This window comes from Trachinotus anak, unplaced genomic scaffold, assembly GCF_046630095.1.
Source record: "Trachinotus anak isolate AG129_WGS33_773 ecotype Australia unplaced genomic scaffold, CSIRO_AGI_Tana_v1 ptg000008l, whole genome shotgun sequence".
NCBI lineage: Eukaryota > Metazoa > Chordata > Actinopteri > Carangiformes > Carangidae > Trachinotus > Trachinotus anak.
In genome coordinates, this window is record NW_027273859.1 from 1,211,067 (window position 1) to 1,233,340 (window position 22,274).

The following is a 22,274-nucleotide window of genomic DNA, read 5'->3' on the forward strand; positions in this document are numbered from 1 at the left end:
ATATCAAACAGTGATCTTAGGATACAGTCATCTCAAAATGACTTAATACAGTCAATACTGTTCAGAATCAACAGTTGTGCGTTTTTGGTGAAGTTTTTGATTTTTTGACGTCGGCAGATATCAAACAGTGATCTTAGGATACAGTCAGCTTCAAATGACTAAATGTCAGTCAATACTGTTCAGAATCAACAGTTGTGCGTTTTTGGTGAAGCTTTTGAGTTTATGACGTCGGCAGATATAAAACAGTGATCTTAGGATGCTTAAAATGACTGAATACAGTCAATACTGTTCAGTTGTGCGTTTTTGGTGAAGCTTTTGAGTTTTTGACATTGGCAAATATCAAACAGTAATCTTAGGATACAGTCAGCTTAAAATGACTCAGATGAGTGAATACTGTTTAGTTGTGCGTTTTTGGTGAAGCTTTTGAGTTTTTGACGTCAGCAGATATCAAACAGTGATCTTAGGATACAGTCAGCTTAAAATGACTCAGATGAGTGAATACTGTTTAGTTGTGCGTTTTTGGTGAAGGTTTTGAGTTTTTGACGTCGGCAGATATCAAACAGTGATCTTAGGATACAGTCATCTCAAAATGACTTAATACAGTCAATACTGTTCAGAATCAACAGTTGTGCGTTTTTGGTGAAGCTTTTGAGTTTTTGACGTCGGCAGATATCAAACAGTGATCTTAGGATACAGTCATCTTAAAATGACTGAATATAGTCAATACTGTTCAGTTGTGCGCTTTTGGTGAAGCTTTTGAGTTGTTGATATTGGCAAATATCAAACAGTAATCTTAGGATACAGTCAGCTTAAAATGACTCAGATGAGTGCATACTGTTTAGTTGTGCGTTTTTGGTGAAGCTTTTGAGTTTTTGACGTCGGCAGATATCAAACAGTGATCTTAGGATACAGTCAGCTTCAAATGACTAAATGTCAGTCAATACTGTTCAGAATCAACAGTTGTGCGTTTTTGGTGAAGCTTTTGAGTTTTTGCCGTCGGCAGTTATCAAACAGTAATCTTAGGATACAGTAAGCCTAAAATGACTGAATACAGTCAATACTTTTCAGTTGTGCGTTTTTGGTGAAGCTTTTGAGTTTTTGACGTCGGCAGTTATCAAACAGTAATCTTAGGATACAGTCAGCTTAAAATGACTGAATACAGTCAATACTGTTCAGTTGTGCGTTTTTGGTGAAGCTTTTGAGTTTTTGACGTCGGCAGTTATCAAACAGTGATCTTAGGATGGAGTTATATTAAAATGACTCAGATGAGTGAATACTGTTCTGTTGTACGTTTTTGGTGAAGCTTTTGAGTTTTTGACGTCGGCAGATATCAAACAATAATCTTAGGATACAGTCACCTTAAAATGACTCAGATGAGTGAATACTGTTCAGAATCAACAGTTGTGCTTTTTTGGTGAAGCTTTTGAGTTTTTGACGTCGGCAGATATCAAACAGTGATCTTAGGATACAGTCAGCTTAAAATGACTGAATACATCAATACTGTTCAGTTGTGCGTTTTTGGTGAAGCTTTTGAGTTTTTGACATTGGCAGATATCAAACAGTAATCTTATCATACAGTCATCTTAAAATAACTCAGATGAGTGAATACTGTTTCGTTGTACGTTTTTGGTGAAGCTTTTGAGTTTTTGACGTCGGCAGATTTCACAAAGTAATCTTAAATCAAATTGCATAGAAAATGACTCAGATGAGAGAATACTGTTCAGAAATCAACAGTTCTGCGGTTTTGGTGAAGCTTTTGAGGTTTTAACGTCGGCAGATATCAAACAGTAATCTTAGGATACAGTCAGCTTAAAATGACTAAATGTCAGTCAATACTGTTCAGAATTAACAGTTGTGCGTTTTTGGTGAAGCTTTTGAGTTTATGACGTCGGCAGATATCAAACAGTGATCTTAGGATGCTTAAAATGACTGAATGTCAGTCAATACTGTTCAGTTGTGCGTTTTTGGTGAAGCTTTTGAGTTTTTGACATTGGCAAATATCAAACAGTAATCTTAGGATACAGTCAGTTTAAAATGACTCAGATGAGTGAATACTGTTCAGTTGTACGTTTTTGGTGAAGCTTTTGAGTTTTTGACGTCGGCAATTATCAAACAGTAAACTTAGGATACAGTCAGCTTAACATGACTGAATGTCAGTCAATACTGTTCAGTTGTGTGTTTTTGGTGAAGCTTTTGAGTTTTTGACGTCAGCAGATATCAAACAGTAATCTTAGGATACAGTCAGCTTAAAATGACTGAATGTCAGTCAATACTGTTCAGTTGTGCGTTTTTGGTGAAGCTTTTGAGTTTTTGACGTCGGCAGATATCAAACAGTGATCTTAGGATGGAGTTATATTAAAATGACTCAGATGAGTGAATACTGTTCTGTTGTACGTTTTTGGTGAAGCTTTTGAGTTTTTGACGTCGGCAGATATCAAACAGTGATCTTAGGATACAGTCAGCTTCAAATGACTAAATGTCAGTCAATACTGTTCAGAATCAACAGTTGTGCGTTTTTGGTGAAGCTTTTGAGTTTATGACGTCGGCAGATATCAAACAGTGATCTTAGGATGCCTAAAATGACTGAATACAGACAATACTTTTCAGTTGTGCGTTTTTGGTGAAGCTTTTGAGTTTATGACGTCGGCAGATATCAAACAGTGATCTTAGGATGCTTAAAATGACTGAATGTCAGTCAATACTGTTCAGTTGTGCGTTTTTGGTGAAGCTTTTGAGTTTTTGACATTGGCAAATATCAAACAGTAATCTTAGGATACAGTCAGTTTAAAATGACTCAGATGAGTGAATACTGTTCAGTTGTACGTTTTTGGTGAAGCTTTTGAGTTTTTGACGTCGGCAATTATCAAACAGTAAACTTAGGATACAGTCAGCTTAACATGACTGAATGTCAGTCAATACTGTTCAGTTGTGTGTTTTTGGTGAAGCTTTTGAGTTTTTGACGTCAGCAGATATCAAACAGTGATCTTAGGATACAGTCATCTTAAAATGACTCAGATGAGTGAATACTGTTCAGAATCAACAGTTGTGCGTTTTTGGTGAAGCTTTTGAGTTTTTGACGTCGGCAGATATCAAACAGTGATCTTAGGATGCTTAAAATGACTGAATACAGTCAATACTGTTCAGTTGTGCGTTTTTGGTGAAGCTTTTGAGTTTTTGACATTGGCAAATATCAAACAGTAATCTTAGGATACAGTCAGCTTAAAATGACTCAGATGAGTGAATACTGTTCAGTTGTACGTTTTTGGTGAAGCTTTTGAGTTTTTGACGTCGGCAATTATCAAACAGTAAACTTAGGATACAGTCAGCTTAACATGACTGAATGTCAGTCAATACTGTTCAGTTGTGTGTTTTTGGTGAAGCTTTTGAGTTTTTGACGTCAGCAGATATCAAACAGTGATCTTAGGATACAGTCATCTTAAAATGACTGAATATAGTCAATACTGTTCAGTTGTGCGTTTTTGGTGAAGCTTTTGAGTTTTTGACGTCGGCAGATATCAAACAGTGATCTTAGGATACAGTCATCTCAAAATGACTTAATACAGTCAATACTGTTCAGAATCAACAGTTGTGCGTTTTTGGTGAAGTTTTTGATTTTTTGACGTCGGCAGATATCAAACAGTGATCTTAGGATACAGTCAGCTTCAAATGACTAAATGTCAGTCAATACTGTTCAGAATCAACAGTTGTGCGTTTTTGGTGAAGCTTTTGAGTTTATGACGTCGGCAGATATAAAACAGTGATCTTAGGATGCTTAAAATGACTGAATACAGTCAATACTGTTCAGTTGTGCGTTTTTGGTGAAGCTTTTGAGTTTTTGACATTGGCAAATATCAAACAGTAATCTTAGGATACAGTCAGCTTAAAATGACTCAGATGAGTGAATACTGTTTAGTTGTGCGTTTTTGGTGAAGCTTTTGAGTTTTTGACGTCAGCAGATATCAAACAGTGATCTTAGGATACAGTCAGCTTAAAATGACTCAGATGAGTGAATACTGTTTAGTTGTGCGTTTTTGGTGAAGGTTTTGAGTTTTTGACGTCGGCAGATATCAAACAGTGATCTTAGGATACAGTCATCTCAAAATGACTTAATACAGTCAATACTGTTCAGAATCAACAGTTGTGCGTTTTTGGTGAAGCTTTTGAGTTTTTGACGTCGGCAGATATCAAACAGTGATCTTAGGATACAGTCATCTTAAAATGACTGAATATAGTCAATACTGTTCAGTTGTGCGCTTTTGGTGAAGCTTTTGAGTTGTTGATATTGGCAAATATCAAACAGTAATCTTAGGATACAGTCAGCTTAAAATGACTCAGATGAGTGCATACTGTTTAGTTGTGCGTTTTTGGTGAAGCTTTTGAGTTTTTGACGTCGGCAGATATCAAACAGTGATCTTAGGATACAGTCAGCTTCAAATGACTAAATGTCAGTCAATACTGTTCAGAATCAACAGTTGTGCGTTTTTGGTGAAGCTTTTGAGTTTTTGACGTCGGCAGTTATCAAACAGTAATCTTAGGATACAGTAAGCCTAAAATGACTGAATACAGTCAATACTTTTCAGTTGTGCGTTTTTGGTGAAGCTTTTGAGTTTTTGACGTCGGCAGTTATCAAACAGTAATCTTAGGATACAGTCAGCTTAAAATGACTGAATACAGTCAATACTGTTCAGTTGTGCGTTTTTGGTGAAGCTTTTGAGTTTTTGACGTCGGCAGTTATCAAACAGTGATCTTAGGATGGAGTTATATTAAAATGACTCAGATGAGTGAATACTGTTCTGTTGTACGTTTTTGGTGAAGCTTTTGAGTTTTTGACGTCGGCAGATATCAAACAATAATCTTAGGATACAGTCACCTTAAAATGACTCAGATGAGTGAATACTGTTCAGAATCAACAGTTGTGCTTTTTTGGTGAAGCTTTTGAGTTTTTGACGTCGGCAGATATCAAACAGTGATCTTAGGATACAGTCAGCTTAAAATGACTGAATACATCAATACTGTTCAGTTGTGCGTTTTTGGTGAAGCTTTTGAGTTTTTGACATTGGCAGATATCAAACAGTAATCTTATCATACAGTCATCTTAAAATAACTCAGATGAGTGAATACTGTTTCGTTGTACGTTTTTGGTGAAGCTTTTGAGTTTTTGACGTCGGCAGATTTCACAAAGTAATCTTAAATCAAATTGCATAGAAAATGACTCAGATGAGAGAATACTGTTCAGAAATCAACAGTTCTGCGGTTTTGGTGAAGCTTTTGAGGTTTTAACGTCGGCAGATATCAAACAGTAATCTTAGGATACAGTCAGCTTAAAATGACTAAATGTCAGTCAATACTGTTCAGAATTAACAGTTGTGCGTTTTTGGTGAAGCTTTTGAGTTTATGACGTCGGCAGATATCAAACAGTGATCTTAGGATGCTTAAAATGACTGAATGTCAGTCAATACTGTTCAGTTGTGCGTTTTTGGTGAAGCTTTTGAGTTTTTGACATTGGCAAATATCAAACAGTAATCTTAGGATACAGTCAGTTTAAAATGACTCAGATGAGTGAATACTGTTCAGTTGTACGTTTTTGGTGAAGCTTTTGAGTTTTTGACGTCGGCAATTATCAAACAGTAAACTTAGGATACAGTCAGCTTAACATGACTGAATGTCAGTCAATACTGTTCAGTTGTGTGTTTTTGGTGAAGCTTTTGAGTTTTTGACGTCAGCAGATATCAAACAGTAATCTTAGGATACAGTCAGCTTAAAATGACTGAATGTCAGTCAATACTGTTCAGTTGTGCGTTTTTGGTGAAGCTTTTGAGTTTTTGACGTCGGCAGATATCAAACAGTGATCTTAGGATGGAGTTATATTAAAATGACTCAGATGAGTGAATACTGTTCTGTTGTACGTTTTTGGTGAAGCTTTTGAGTTTTTGACGTCGGCAGATATCAAACAGTGATCTTAGGATACAGTCAGCTTCAAATGACTAAATGTCAGTCAATACTGTTCAGAATCAACAGTTGTGCGTTTTTGGTGAAGCTTTTGAGTTTATGACGTCGGCAGATATCAAACAGTGATCTTAGGATGCCTAAAATGACTGAATACAGACAATACTTTTCAGTTGTGCGTTTTTGGTGAAGCTTTTGAGTTTATGACGTCGGCAGATATCAAACAGTGATCTTAGGATGCTTAAAATGACTGAATGTCAGTCAATACTGTTCAGTTGTGCGTTTTTGGTGAAGCTTTTGAGTTTTTGACATTGGCAAATATCAAACAGTAATCTTAGGATACAGTCAGTTTAAAATGACTCAGATGAGTGAATACTGTTCAGTTGTACGTTTTTGGTGAAGCTTTTGAGTTTTTGACGTCGGCAATTATCAAACAGTAAACTTAGGATACAGTCAGCTTAACATGACTGAATGTCAGTCAATACTGTTCAGTTGTGTGTTTTTGGTGAAGCTTTTGAGTTTTTGACGTCAGCAGATATCAAACAGTAATCTTAGGATACAGTCATCTTAAAATGACTCAGATGAGTGAATACTGTTCTGTTGTACGTTTTTGGTGAAGCTTTTGAGTTTTTGACGTCGGCAGATATCAAACAGTAATCTTAGGATACAGTCACCTTAAAATGACTCAGATGAGTGAATACTGTTCAGAATCAACAGTTGTGCGTTTTTGGTGAAGCTTTTGAGTTTTTGACGTCGGCAGATATCAAACAGTGATCTTAGGATGCTTAAAATGACTGAATACAGTCAATACTGTTCAGTTGTGCGTTTTTGGTGAAGCTTTTGAGTTTTTGACATTGGCAAATATCAAACAGTAATCTTAGGATACAGTCAGCTTAAAATGACTCAGATGAGTGAATACTGTTCAGTTGTACGTTTTTGGTGAAGCTTTTGAGTTTTTGACGTCGGCAATTATCAAACAGTAAACTTAGGATACAGTCAGCTTAACATGACTGAATGTCAGTCAATACTGTTCAGTTGTGTGTTTTTGGTGAAGCTTTTGAGTTTTTGACGTCAGCAGATATCAAACAGTGATCTTAGGATACAGTCATCTTAAAATGACTGAATATAGTCAATACTGTTCAGTTGTGCGTTTTTGGTGAAGCTTTTGAGTTTTTGACGTCGGCAGATATCAAACAGTGATCTTAGGATACAGTCATCTCAAAATGACTTAATACAGTCAATACTGTTCAGAATCAACAGTTGTGCGTTTTTGGTGAAGTTTTTGATTTTTTGACGTCGGCAGATATCAAACAGTGATCTTAGGATACAGTCAGCTTCAAATGACTAAATGTCAGTCAATACTGTTCAGAATCAACAGTTGTGCGTTTTTGGTGAAGCTTTTGAGTTTATGACGTCGGCAGATATAAAACAGTGATCTTAGGATGCTTAAAATGACTGAATACAGTCAATACTGTTCAGTTGTGCGTTTTTGGTGAAGCTTTTGAGTTTTTGACATTGGCAAATATCAAACAGTAATCTTAGGATACAGTCAGCTTAAAATGACTCAGATGAGTGAATACTGTTTAGTTGTGCGTTTTTGGTGAAGCTTTTGAGTTTTTGACGTCGGCAGATATCAAACAGTGATCTTAGGATACAGTCATCTTAAAATGACTGAATATAGTCAATACTGTTCAGTTGTGCGTTTTTGGTGAAGCTTTTGAGTTTTTGACGTCGGCAGATATCAAACAGTGATCTTAGGATACAGTCAGCTTAAAATGACAGAATTCAGTCAATACTGTTCAGTTGTGCGTTTTTGGTGAAGCTTTTGAGTTTTTGACATTGGCAGATATCAAACAGTAATCTTAGGATACAGTCATCTTAAAATAACTCAGATGAGTGAATACTGTTTCGTTGTACGTTTTTGGTGAAGCTTTTGAGTTTTTGACGTCGGCAGATTTCACAAAGTAATCTTAATTCAAATTGCACAGAAAATGACTCAGATGAGAGAATACTGTTCAGAAATCAACAGTTCTGCGGTTTTTGTGAAGCTTTTGAGTTTTTAACGTCGGCAGATATCAAACAGTGATCTTAGGATACAGTCAGCTTAAAATGACTGAATGTCAGTCAATACTGTTCAGTTGTGCGTTTTTGGTGAAGCTTTTGAGTTTTTGACGTCGGCAGATATCAAACAGTGATCTTAGGATGGAGTTATATTAAAATGACTCAGATGAGTGAATACTGTTCTGTTGTACGTTTTTGGTGAAGCTTTTGAGTTTTTGACGTCGGCAGATATCAAACAGTAATCTTAGGATACAGTCACCTTAAAATGACTCAGATGAGTGAATACTGTTCAGAATCAACAGTTGTGCGTTTTTGGTGAAGCTTTTGAGTTTTTGACGTTGGCAGATATCAAACAGTGATCTTAGGATGCTTAAAATGACTGAATACAGTCAATACTGTTCAGTTGTGCGTTTTTGGTGAAGCTTTTGAGTTTTTGACATTGGCAAATATCAAACAGTAATCTTAGGATACAGTCAGCTTAATATGACTCAGATGAGTGAATACTGTTCAGTTGTACGTTTTTGGTGAAGCTTTTGAGTTTTTGACGTCGGCAGATATCAAACAGTAATCTTAGGATACAGTCAGCTTAACATGACTGAATGGCAGTCAATACTGTTCAGTTGTGCGTTTTTGGTGAAGCTTTTGAGTTTTTGACGTCGGCAGATTTCACAAAGTAATCTTCAGTCAAATTGCACAGAAAATGATTCAGATGAGAGAATACTGTTCAGAAATCAACAGTTCTGAGGTTTTGGTGAAGCTTTTGAGTTTTTAACGTCGGCAGATATCAAACAGTAATCTTAGGATACAGTCATCTTAAAATGACTAAATGTCAGTCAATACTGTTCAGAATCAACAGTTGTGCGTTTTTGGTGAAGCTTTTGAGTTTTTGACGTCGGCAGATATAAAACAGTGATCTTAGGATGCTTAAAATGACTGAATACAGTCAATACTGTTCAGTTGTGCGTTTTTGGTGAAGCTTTTGAGTTTTTGACATTGGCAAATATCAAACAGTAATCTTAGGATACAGTCAGCTTAACATGACTGAATGTCAGTCAATACTGTTCAGTTGTGCGTTTTTGGTGAAGCTTTTGAGTTTTTGACGTCAGCAGATATCAAACAGTAATCTTAGGATACAGTCATCTTAAAATGACTCAGATGAGTGAATACTGTTCAGAATCAACAGTTGTGCGTTTTTGGTGAACCTTTTGAGTTTTTGATGTCGGCAGATATCAAACAGTGATCTTAGGATACAGTCATCTTAAAATGACTGAATACAGTCAATACTGTTCAGTTGTGCGTTTTTGGTGAAGCTTTTGAGTTTTTGACATTGGCAGATATCAAACAGTAATCTTAGGATACAGTCAGCTTAAAATGACTCAGATGAGTGAATACTGTTTAGTTGTGCGTTTTTGGTGAAGCTTTTGAGTTTTTGACGTCGGCAGATATCAAACAGTGATCTTAGGATGCAGTTATATTAAAATGACTCTGATGAGTGAATACAGTTCAGAATCAACAGTTGTACGCTTTTGGTGAAGCTTTTGAGTTTTTGACGTCGGCAGATATCAAACAGTAAACTTAGGATACAGTCATCTTAAAATGACTCAGATGAGTGAATACTGTTCAGAACCAATATTTTTGCGTTTTTGGTGAAGCTTTTGAGTTTTTGACGTCGGCAGATATCAAACAGTGATCTTCAGTCAAATTGCAAAGAAATTGACTCAGATGAGTGAATACTGTTCAGTTGTACATTTTTTGGTGAAGCTTTTGAGTTTTTGACGTTGGCAGATATCAAACAGTGATCTTAGGATACAGTCATCTTAAAATGACTCAGATGAGTGAATACTGTTCAGAATCAACAGTTGTGAGGTTTTGTTGAAGCTTTTGAGTTTTTGACGTCGGCAGATATCAAACAGTGATCTTAGGATACAGTCAGCTTAAAATGACTAAATGTCAGTCAATACTGTTCAGAATCAACAGTTGTGCGTTTTTGGTGAAGCTATTGAGTTTTTGACGTCGGCAGATATAAAACTTAGGATACAGTCATCTTAAAATGAGTGAATGTCAGTCAATACTGTTCAGTTGTGCGGTTTTGGTGAAGCTTTTGAGTTTTTGACGTCAGCAGAAAACAGTAATCTTAGGATACAGTCAGCTTAAAATGACTCAGATGAGTGAATACTGTTCAGTTGTACGTTTTTGGTGAAGCTTTTGAGTTTTTGACATTGGCAAATATCAAACAGTAATCTTAGGATACAGTCAGCTTAACATGACTGAATGTCAGTCAATACTGTTCAGTTGTGCGTTTTTGGTGAAGCTTTTGAGTTTTTGACGTCAGCAGATATCAAACAGTAATCTTAGGATACAGTCATCTTAAAATGACTCAGATGAGTGAATACTGTTCAGAATCAACAGTTGTGCGTTTTTGGTGAACCTTTTGAGTTTTTGATGTCGGCAGATATCAAACAGTGATCTTAGGATACAGTCATATTAAAATGACTGAATACAGTCAATACTGTTCAGTTGTGCGTTTTTGGTGAAGCTTTTGAGTTTTTGACATTGGCAGATATCAAACAGTGATCTTAGGATACAGTCAGCTTAAAATGACTCAGATGAGTGAATACTGTTTAGTTGTGCGTTTTTGGTGAAGCTTTTGAGTTTTTGACGTCGGCAGATATCAAACAGTGATCTTAGGATGCAGTTATATTAAAATGACTCTGATGAGTGAATACAGTTCAGAATCAACAGTTGTACGCTTTTGGTGAAGCTTTTGAGTTTTTGACGTCGGCAGATATCAAACAGTAAACTTAGGATACAGTCATCTTAAAATGACTCAGATGAGTGAATACTGTTCAGAACCAATATTTTTGCGTTTTTGGTGAAGCTTTTGAGTTTTTGACGTCGGCAGATATCAAACAGTGATCTTCAGTCAAATTGCAAAGAAATTGACTCAGATGAGTGAATACTGTTCAGTTGTACATTTTTTGGTGAAGCTTTTGAGTTTTTGACGTCGGCAGATATCAAACAGTGATCTTAGGATACAGTCATCTTAAAATGACTCAGATGAGTGAATACTGTTCAGAATCAACAGTTGTGAGGTTTTGTTGAAGCTTTTGAGTTTTTGACGTCGGCAGATATCAAACAGTGATCTTAGGATACAGTCATCTTAAAATGACTCAGATGAGTGAATACTGTTCAGAATCAACAGTTGTGAGGTTTTGTTGAAGCTTTTGAGTTTTTGACGTCGGCAGATATCAAACAGTGATCTTAGGATACAGTCAGCTTAAAATGACTAAATGTCAGTCAATACTGTTCAGAATTAACAGTTGTGCGTTTTTGGTGAAGCTTTTGAGTTTATGACGTCTGGAGATATCAAACAGTGATCTTAGGATGCTTAAAATGACTGAATGTCAGTCAATACTGTTCAGTTGTGCGTTTTTGGTGAAGCTTTTGAGTTTTTGACGTCGGCAAATATCAAACAGTAATCTTAGGATACAGTCATCTTAAAATGACTCAGATGAGTAAATACTGTTCAGTTGTGCGTTTTTGGTGAAGCTTTTGAGTTTTTGACGTCGGCAATTATCAAACAGTAAACTTAGGATACAGTCAGCTTAACATGACTTAATGTCAGTCAATACTGTTCAGTTGTGCGTTTTTGGTGAAGCTTTTGAGTTTTTGACGTCAGCAGATATCAAACAGTAATCTTAGGATACAGTCAGCTTAAAATGACTCAGATGAGTGAATACTGTTCAGAATCAACAGTTGTGCGTTTTTGGTGAACCTCTTGAGTTTTTGATGTCGGCAGATATCAAACAGTGATCTTAGGATACAGTCAGCTTAAAATGACTGAATACAGTCAATACTGTTCAGTTGTGCGTTTTTGGTGAAGCTTTTGAGTTTTTGACATTGGCAGATATCAAACAGTAATCTTAGGATACAGTAATCTTAAAATGACTCAAATGAGTGAATACTGTTTAGTTGTGCGTTTTTGGTGAAGCTTTTGAGTTTTTGACGTCGGCAGATTTCACAAAGTAATCTTCAGTCAAATTGCACAGAAAATGACTCAGATGAGAGAATACTGTTCAGAAATCAACAGTTCTGCGGTTTTGGTGAAGCTTTTGAGTTTTTAACGTCGGCAGATATCAAACAGTAATCTTAGGATACAGTCATCTTAAAATGACTAAATGTCAGTCAATACTGTTCAGAATCAACAGTTGTGCGTTTTTGGTGAAGCTTTTGAGTTTTTGACGTCGGCAGATATCAAACAGTGATCTTAGGATGCTTAAAATGACTGAATACAGTCAATACTGTTCAGTTGTGCGTTTTTGGTGAAGCTTTTGAGTTTTTGACATTGGCAAATATCAAACAGTAATCTTAGGATACAGTCAGCTTAAAATGACTCAGATGAGTGAATACTGTTCAGTTGTACGTTTTTGGTGAAGCTTTTGAGTTTTTGACGTCGGCAGATATCAAACAGTAATCTTAGGATACAGTCAGCTTAACATGACTGAATGTCAGTCAATACTGTTCAGTTGTGCGTTTTTGGTGAAGCTTTTGAGTTTTTGACGTCAGCAGATATCAAACAGTAATCTTAGGATACAGTCATCTTAAAATGACTCAGATGAGTGAATACTGTTCAGAATCAACAGTTGTGCGTTTTTGGTGAAGCTTTTGAGTTTTTGATGTCGGCAGATATCAAACAGTGATCTTAGGATACAGTCATCTTAAAATGACTGAATACAGTCAATACTGTTCTGTTGTGCATTTTTGGTGAAGCTTTTGAGTTTTTGACATTGGCAGATATCAAACAGTAATCTTAGGATACAGTCAGCTTAAAATGACTCAGATGAGTGAATACTGTTTAGTTGTGCGTTTTTGGTGAAGCTTTTGAGTTTTTGACGTCGGCAGATATCAAACAGTAAACTTAGGATACAGTCATCTTAAAATGACTCAGATGAGTGAATACTGTTCAGAACCAATATTTTTGCGTTTTTGGTGAAGCTTTTGAGTTTTTGACGTCGGCAGATATCAAACAGTAAACTTAGGATACAGTCATCTTAAAATGACTCAGATGAGTGAATACTGTTCAGAACCAATATTTTTGCGTTTTTGGTGAAGCTTTTGAGTTTTTGACGTCGGCAGATATCAAACAGTGATCTTCAGTCAAATTGCAAAGAAATTGACTCAGATGAGTGAATACTGTTCAGTTGTACATTTTTTGGTGAAGCTTTTGAGTTTTTGACGTTGGCAGATATCAAACAGTGATCTTAGGATACAGTCATCTTAAAATGACTCAGATGAGTGAATACTGTTCAGAATCAACAGTTGTGAGGTTTTGTTGAAGCTTTTGAGTTTTTGACGTCGGCAGATATCAAACAGTGATCTTAGGATACAGTCAGCTTAAAATGACTAAATGTCAGTCAATACTGTTCAGAATCAACAGTTGTGCGTTTTTGGTGAAGCTATTGAGTTTTTGACGTCGGCAGATATAAAACTTAGGATACAGTCATCTTAAAATGAGTGAATGTCAGTCAATACTGTTCAGTTGTGCGGTTTTGGTGAAGCTTTTGAGTTTTTGACGTCAGCAGAAAACAGTAATCTTAGGATACAGTCAGCTTAAAATGACTCAGATGAGTGAATACTGTTCAGTTGTACGTTTTTGGTGAAGCTTTTGAGTTTTTGACATTGGCAAATATCAAACAGTAATCTTAGGATACAGTCAGCTTAACATGACTGAATGTCAGTCAATACTGTTCAGTTGTGCGTTTTTGGTGAAGCTTTTGAGTTTTTGACGTCAGCAGATATCAAACAGTAATCTTAGGATACAGTCATCTTAAAATGACTCAGATGAGTGAATACTGTTCAGAATCAACAGTTGTGCGTTTTTGGTGAACCTTTTGAGTTTTTGATGTCGGCAGATATCAAACAGTGATCTTAGGATACAGTCATATTAAAATGACTGAATACAGTCAATACTGTTCAGTTGTGCGTTTTTGGTGAAGCTTTTGAGTTTTTGACATTGGCAGATATCAAACAGTGATCTTAGGATACAGTCAGCTTAAAATGACTCAGATGAGTGAATACTGTTTAGTTGTGCGTTTTTGGTGAAGCTTTTGAGTTTTTGACGTCGGCAGATATCAAACAGTGATCTTAGGATGCAGTTATATTAAAATGACTCTGATGAGTGAATACAGTTCAGAATCAACAGTTGTACGCTTTTGGTGAAGCTTTTGAGTTTTTGACGTCGGCAGATATCAAACAGTAAACTTAGGATACAGTCATCTTAAAATGACTCAGATGAGTGAATACTGTTCAGAACCAATATTTTTGCGTTTTTGGTGAAGCTTTTGAGTTTTTGACGTCGGCAGATATCAAACAGTGATCTTCAGTCAAATTGCAAAGAAATTGACTCAGATGAGTGAATACTGTTCAGTTGTACATTTTTTGGTGAAGCTTTTGAGTTTTTGACGTCGGCAGATATCAAACAGTGATCTTAGGATACAGTCATCTTAAAATGACTCAGATGAGTGAATACTGTTCAGAATCAACAGTTGTGAGGTTTTGTTGAAGCTTTTGAGTTTTTGACGTCGGCAGATATCAAACAGTGATCTTAGGATACAGTCATCTTAAAATGACTCAGATGAGTGAATACTGTTCAGAATCAACAGTTGTGAGGTTTTGTTGAAGCTTTTGAGTTTTTGACGTCGGCAGATATCAAACAGTGATCTTAGGATACAGTCAGCTTAAAATGACTAAATGTCAGTCAATACTGTTCAGAATTAACAGTTGTGCGTTTTTGGTGAAGCTTTTGAGTTTATGACGTCTGGAGATATCAAACAGTGATCTTAGGATGCTTAAAATGACTGAATGTCAGTCAATACTGTTCAGTTGTGCGTTTTTGGTGAAGCTTTTGAGTTTTTGACGTCGGCAAATATCAAACAGTAATCTTAGGATACAGTCATCTTAAAATGACTCAGATGAGTAAATACTGTTCAGTTGTGCGTTTTTGGTGAAGCTTTTGAGTTTTTGACGTCGGCAATTATCAAACAGTAAACTTAGGATACAGTCAGCTTAACATGACTTAATGTCAGTCAATACTGTTCAGTTGTGCGTTTTTGGTGAAGCTTTTGAGTTTTTGACGTCAGCAGATATCAAACAGTAATCTTAGGATACAGTCAGCTTAAAATGACTCAGATGAGTGAATACTGTTCAGAATCAACAGTTGTGCGTTTTTGGTGAACCTCTTGAGTTTTTGATGTCGGCAGATATCAAACAGTGATCTTAGGATACAGTCAGCTTAAAATGACTGAATACAGTCAATACTGTTCAGTTGTGCGTTTTTGGTGAAGCTTTTGAGTTTTTGACATTGGCAGATATCAAACAGTAATCTTAGGATACAGTAATCTTAAAATGACTCAAATGAGTGAATACTGTTTAGTTGTGCGTTTTTGGTGAAGCTTTTGAGTTTTTGACGTCGGCAGATTTCACAAAGTAATCTTCAGTCAAATTGCACAGAAAATGACTCAGATGAGAGAATACTGTTCAGAAATCAACAGTTCTGCGGTTTTGGTGAAGCTTTTGAGTTTTTAACGTCGGCAGATATCAAACAGTAATCTTAGGATACAGTCATCTTAAAATGACTAAATGTCAGTCAATACTGTTCAGAATCAACAGTTGTGCGTTTTTGGTGAAGCTTTTGAGTTTTTGACGTCGGCAGATATCAAACAGTGATCTTAGGATGCTTAAAATGACTGAATACAGTCAATACTGTTCAGTTGTGCGTTTTTGGTGAAGCTTTTGAGTTTTTGACATTGGCAAATATCAAACAGTAATCTTAGGATACAGTCAGCTTAAAATGACTCAGATGAGTGAATACTGTTCAGTTGTACGTTTTTGGTGAAGCTTTTGAGTTTTTGACGTCGGCAGATATCAAACAGTAATCTTAGGATACAGTCAGCTTAACATGACTGAATGTCAGTCAATACTGTTCAGTTGTGCGTTTTTGGTGAAGCTTTTGAGTTTTTGACGTCAGCAGATATCAAACAGTAATCTTAGGATACAGTCATCTTAAAATGACTCAGATGAGTGAATACTGTTCAGAATCAACAGTTGTGCGTTTTTGGTGAAGCTTTTGAGTTTTTGATGTCGGCAGATATCAAACAGTGATCTTAGGATACAGTCATCTTAAAATGACTGAATACAGTCAATACTGTTCTGTTGTGCATTTTTGGTGAAGCTTTTGAGTTTTTGACATTGGCAGATATCAAACAGTAATCTTAGGATACAGTCAGCTTAAAATGACTCAGATGAGTGAATACTGTTTAGTTGTGCGTTTTTGGTGAAGCTTTTGAGTTTTTGACGTCGGCAGATATCAAACAGTAAACTTAGGATACAGTCATCTTAAAATGACTCAGATGAGTGAATACTGTTCAGAACCAATATTTTTGCGTTTTTGGTGAAGCTTTTGAGTTTTTGACGTCGGCAGATATCAAACAGTAAACTTAGGATACAGTCATCTTAAAATGACTCAGATGAGTGAATACTGTTCAGAACCAATATTTTTGCGTTTTTGGTGAAGCTTTTGAGTTTTTGACGTCGGCAGATATCAAACAGTGATCTTCAGTCAAATTGCAAAGAAATTGACTCAGATGAGTGAATACTGTTCAGTTGTACATTTTTTGGTGAAGCTTTTGAGTTTTTGACGTTGGCAGATATCAAACAGTGATCTTAGGATACAGTCATCTTAAAATGACTCAGATGAGTGAATACTGTTCAGAATCAACAGTTGTGAGGTTTTGTTGAAGCTTTTGAGTTTTTGACGTCGGCAGATATCAAACAGTGATCTTAGGATACAGTCAGCTTAAAATGACTAAATGTCAGTCAATACTGTTCAGAATCAACAGTTGTGCGTTTTTGGTGAAGCTATTGAGTTTTTGACGTCGGCAGATATAAAACTTAGGATACAGTCATCTTAAAATGAGTGAATGTCAGTCAATACTGTTCAGTTGTGCGGTTTTGGTGAAGCTTTTGAGTTTTTGACGTCAGCAGAAAACAGTAATCTTAGGATACAGTCAGCTTAAAATGACTCAGATGAGTGAATACTGTTCAGTTGTACGTTTTTGGTGAAGCTTTTGAGTTTTTGACGTCGGCAGATATCAAACAGTAAACTTAGGATACAGTCAGCTTAACATGACTGAATGTCAGTCAATACTGTTCAGTTGTGCGTTTTTGGTGAAGCTTTTGAGTTTTTGACGTCAGCAGATATCAAACAGTAATCTTAGGATACAGAATCAGAATCAGAATCAGAATCAGAATCAGAATCAGTTTTATTGCCAAGTATGTTTTCACATACAAGGAATTTTTTCTGGTGATTGGTGCAATTGATCAGCAACAGTGGGGCTCTCTAGCCTTGTTGATGAGGCTAATAGCAGATGGGAAGAAGCTATTTTTGTGGCGAGAGGTTTTGGTCCTGAAGGACCGCAGCCTCCTGCCAGAGGGGAGTGTCTCAAAGAGTTTGTGTCCAGGGTGGGAGGAGTCAGCTACAATCTTCCCTGCACGCCTCAGAGTCCTTGAGGCGTACAGGTCCTGGAGGGACGGAAGATTGCAGCCAATCACCTTCTCAGCAGAGTGGATGATACGCCTCTCCGTGGCAGCAGCGTACCAGATGGTGATGGAGGAGGTGAGGATGGACTCAATGATGGAGGTGTAGAAGTTCACCATCATAGTCCTTGGCAGGTTGAACTTCTTCAACTGCCTCAGTCAGCTTAAAATGACTGAATGTCAGTCAATACTGTTCAGTTGTGCGTTTTTGGTGAAGCTTTTGAGTTTTTGACGTCAGCAGATATCAAACAGTAATCTTAGGATACAGTCATCTTAAAATGACTCAGATGAGTGAATACTGTTCAGAATCAACAGTTGTGCGTTTTTGGTGAACCTTTTGACTTTTTGATGTCGGCAGATATCAAACAGTAATCTTAGGATACAGTCAGCTTAAAATGACTGAATACAGTCAATACTGTTCAGTTGTGCGTTTTTGGTGAAGCTTTTGAGTTTTTGACGTCGGCAGATATCAAACAGTGATCTTAGAATATAGTCATCTTAAAATGACTGAATGTGAGTGAATACTGTTCAGAACCAACATTTGTGCGTTTTTTGGTGAAGCTTTTGAGTTTTTGACGTCGGCAGATTTCAAACAATAATCTTAAGTCAAATTGCACAGAAAATGACTCAGATGAGTGAATACTGTTCAGAATCAACAGTTGTGCGGTTTTGGTGAAGCTTTTGAGTTTTTGACGTCGGCAGATATCAAACAGTAATCTTAGGATACAGTCATCTTAAAATGACTGAATGACAGTAAATACTGTTCAGTTGTGCGTTTTTGATGAAGCTTTTGAGTTTTTGACGTCGGCAGATTTCAAACAATAATCTTAGGTCAAATTGCACAGAAAATGACTCAGATGAGTGAACACTGTTCAGAATCAACAGTTGTGCGGTTTTGGTGAAGCTTTTGAGTTTTTGACGTCGGCAGATATCAAACAGTAATCTTAGGATACAGTAATCTTAAAATGACTGAATACAGTCAATACTGTTTAGTTGTGCGTTTTTGGTGAAGCTTTTGAGTTTTTGACGTCGGCAGATATCAAACAGTAATCTTAGGATACAGTCATCTTAAAATGACTTAATACAGTCAATACTGTTCAGAATCAACAGTTGTGCGGTTTTGGTGAAGCTTTTGAGTTTTTGACGTCGGCAGATATCAAACAGTAATTTTAGGATCCAGTCAGCTTAAAATGACTGAATGTCAGTAAATACTGTTTAGTTGTGTGTTTTTGGTGAAGCTTTTGAGTTTTTGACGTCAGCAGATATCAAACAGTAATCTTAGGATACAGTCAGCTTAACATGACTCAGATGAGTGAATACTGTTCAGAACCAACATTTGTGCGTTTTTGGTGAAGCTTTTGAGTTTTTGACGTCGGCAGATTTCAAACAATAATCTTAGGTCAAATTGCACAGAAAATGACTCAGATGAGTGAATACTGTTCAGAATCAACAGTTGTGCGGTTTTGGTGAAGCTTGCACAAGCTAAAAATGCACAACTGTTGATTCTGAACTGTATTCAGTCAAATTCACTAATTTTCAGTTCACTGTCTCCTAAAACTTGTGCTTCTCTCCTGCAGATCTCAGAAACTGAAATGCATCACACTAAACTAACAACTGTTGATTCTGATCTGTTTTCGGCAGCATATAGGCCTGTTCCTCTGTGTGTCTGTGTCGACTGAATATGCAGCCCTACCTGAATGGGAAACAATGTGTCTACCTAAAAATATTGATGTTGAAGCATTTTCAATGTTGACATTAATTATGGCGAATTCAGCCCTACAAAAGCTTCTATCAAATCAGTCTTACCTTAAAAAATTGACCACAGAGGTTTGGGTTGACTCTCCTGGGCTGTCCTCCCTGGCATCGACAATGTTAGAAAGCAATGTCCAGCTCTCACCCAGTATGTCAAAAATCCTTCTAGGTCCTCACTGTCCTCTTGACCTCCTCCTGCCTGCTGATGTCATTATGTTCTCCCTCTGCTTGCTTAATACAACAGCACAACCACAGAGAACAAACACAGTAATATCATCTCTGAGTCCTAAATCTTACAAATTTCATCTTACTCTTTTTTCCGCAACTTTTCTCCTCTCCACTTGCTCATGCTCATCTATGAATTAACTCTTCGATAAAGTAACCTTTGAACTAATAACACAGTGGTGGAGGTGGTATTCAGACCCTTTACTTCAGCAAAGGAATCCTTCATTGTAAGTCCTGCATGAAAAATCCTGCCTTAGTAAAAGTACATGAGTATTAGCAGCAGAATGTAGTTAAATTAAAAGTAATGGTTAGGTCCCTCTGACTGAGTGACAGGAACCTAGTTGATTAATCTGAGAGGAAACATACATACATATATCTGTTTTCAGCTTTTGGACTTTTTCTCTATTCTTTGATTTTTGTTGAGATGTATTGAAATGAAACCATGTGAAAAGTTTACACTATTTAGTAGAGCTGTTAATAACTCATAGACATCTGAAATGTGACCCTGTCTGCACACTGCTTTTTGTAAAATGTCAGAGGCCAAAAAGCTTTGAAACCACAGTTTTAATCTTTAACTATGCATTGCATTTTAATGCTTGTTAAACTATCCTTTGTATAAAATACTCATGTTAAAAATAACTACTACTAAAAGTAACCATCACCAGATGAGTGTATTGGAGTAAAAAGTACAATATTTCCCTCTGAACTTCAGTGAAAGTATACCATAGCATAAATTATTTAAAAAAAATATTTACAGTACCCAAAAAAGGTTAACCATGATGGACAGCACATTCTGTAACAGACCAGCAGGGGGATCCATACACGTCTTAACCTGTGCCAGAGAGTTGATGGAACCAAATTATTCATAATCAGAACTCTTCCTCTGTACAATATGTGAGGTAACAGCTACCTCCACTTGGCTAACCTTCCTTCCACCTTCTCCTCCACTTCCTTCCAGTTCTTCTGTACAGTCTGATCAGATCAGAACAGGTCTGCTAGTATGCCTTCTGATTGGAGGTCTTCAATGCAGCCTTTTCACAAGAGACATTGAGAGTGTACTGGTGACAAAGCTGCTTGATTTCCACCTTCCCACAATCCCACCACTGTTTCAACGATGTAAAATCTCCTTTCCAAGTTCTAAAAACTTTCCAAAACTAGAATTACTGCCTCCACCTGTCAGACTAATTTCAGATCGCATCTTTTTTTCTTTTTCCAGAGTCATATAAAATATTAACCATTTGTGTGAAATTTTGTCATAATTGCTGTGTGAAGTCTTGAGTAATGCTAAAAAGTATTTTGTGAAGTCACAATACCCTTGACTTGACCACCAAAATCTAATCATTTCTTTCGTACCAAATTTGAAGAAATTATCTCAAGGAATTCATTAGGCCAAAACTGTGTATGGTGAGGTCACCAAGACCTTGACCTTTGACCACAAAAATCTTATCAGTTCATCCTTGAGTCCAACTGAATGTTTGTGTCAAATTTCAAGAAGTTCTGTCAAAGTGTTACTGAGATGTTAGTGAAGAGAAAATGTGCATCTAATAACAAACAAGTGTTACAGTGCCAGTATGCAGACTTGTATTTCAGATTTGCGATAACACATTACACAACACTGTGGGAATGATCTGATCAGAACCCCAGTATCCTGCAGTATCCTGCACCCTTTTAAAATATTGAAATGATACTTAAAACAAAAAACAACAACAAAAAAAACCAACAAAAAACTGTCTCATCTGGCCATAGAAAAATAGGAAAATAGGAAGCAAAAGTCGTAACAAGGTTTCCGTACGTGAACCTGCGGAGGGATCACTACCGTTTCTGAACACCCATGTGTTACTGTTTGTGTTTCTCAAGCATTTCTCTCCATACATCATTTAACCTGTGAGCCTACACCAGCTGCTTTGTGGCACATTTTGAAGCAGCATGAGGCTCAGTATGGTTAATGTCCAGCTCATTGTTCTCTGTACAGTTAAAATCTCCTCCAAGAATTAAAAACTGTCCAGGACCACACTGACTTAAAATCACACAGAGCTCATTTAAATACTGAACTCTGTGCACTGTGTTGGGTGTGTAGATAGTCTCAGGCTCTGGATGCTCCTCCTCCTGCTGCTCTCTCAACCTGCCTACTACTCTATTCTTGGCCTGAAAGCCACTGGTGTTCACCTGCTTTCTCTTGAGAGATCTACCCAACTCTCTCCACGACAATACTACACTAACCACTAACCAGCTGTAGGGATTAGGATTTTATCTTTATCTTATCCATACACTTTTTGATCCAGCTAATAATATCACTTAAGAATTCGATAAATTAAATAAAGAACACGATTAGAATTGTCTTGAATTTTTTGTCTGAGCAGTTGCACAATTTGTGGTAAACAAAGACAGCTTTCCTTTTAGCTTTTTATAACAATTGGCTATTGTTAGAAAGAGTGATGTCATTGTGTAAATAACACTGGGAGACATCGGACAAAATAGTTGAAAATATCTCTTTTATAGATGCTTGTTGAACAGGTTGTTTGATAAAGTTCTTATTGGCCTTTTACTTTTTATTGCACTTAAAATAACATAAAGTACCGCAACAGTGTACTTGAGTCATCTTTTCTTCACCTGATTCTGTATCCAGTGCAGCCTCTCTGCCCTGCTGTTTGTTCTGCGTGTGTGTGTGTGTCTGTACCTCGTGCAGAGAACAGAGA

General features: G+C 36.7%; 1 long non-coding RNA gene across 1 annotated transcript; it reads left to right on the forward strand.

Annotated features, from left to right (window-relative positions):
• Positions 1 to 5,448: 5,448 nt before the first annotated feature.
• LOC139623514 (uncharacterized) lies at positions 5,449 to 18,981 on the forward strand. Its single transcript, XR_011691537.1, has 2 exons — positions 5,449 to 5,791; positions 18,487 to 18,981. It is a non-coding gene; the product is annotated as an uncharacterized lncRNA (long non-coding RNA).
• The last annotated feature ends 3,293 nt before the right edge of the window (positions 18,982 to 22,274 follow it).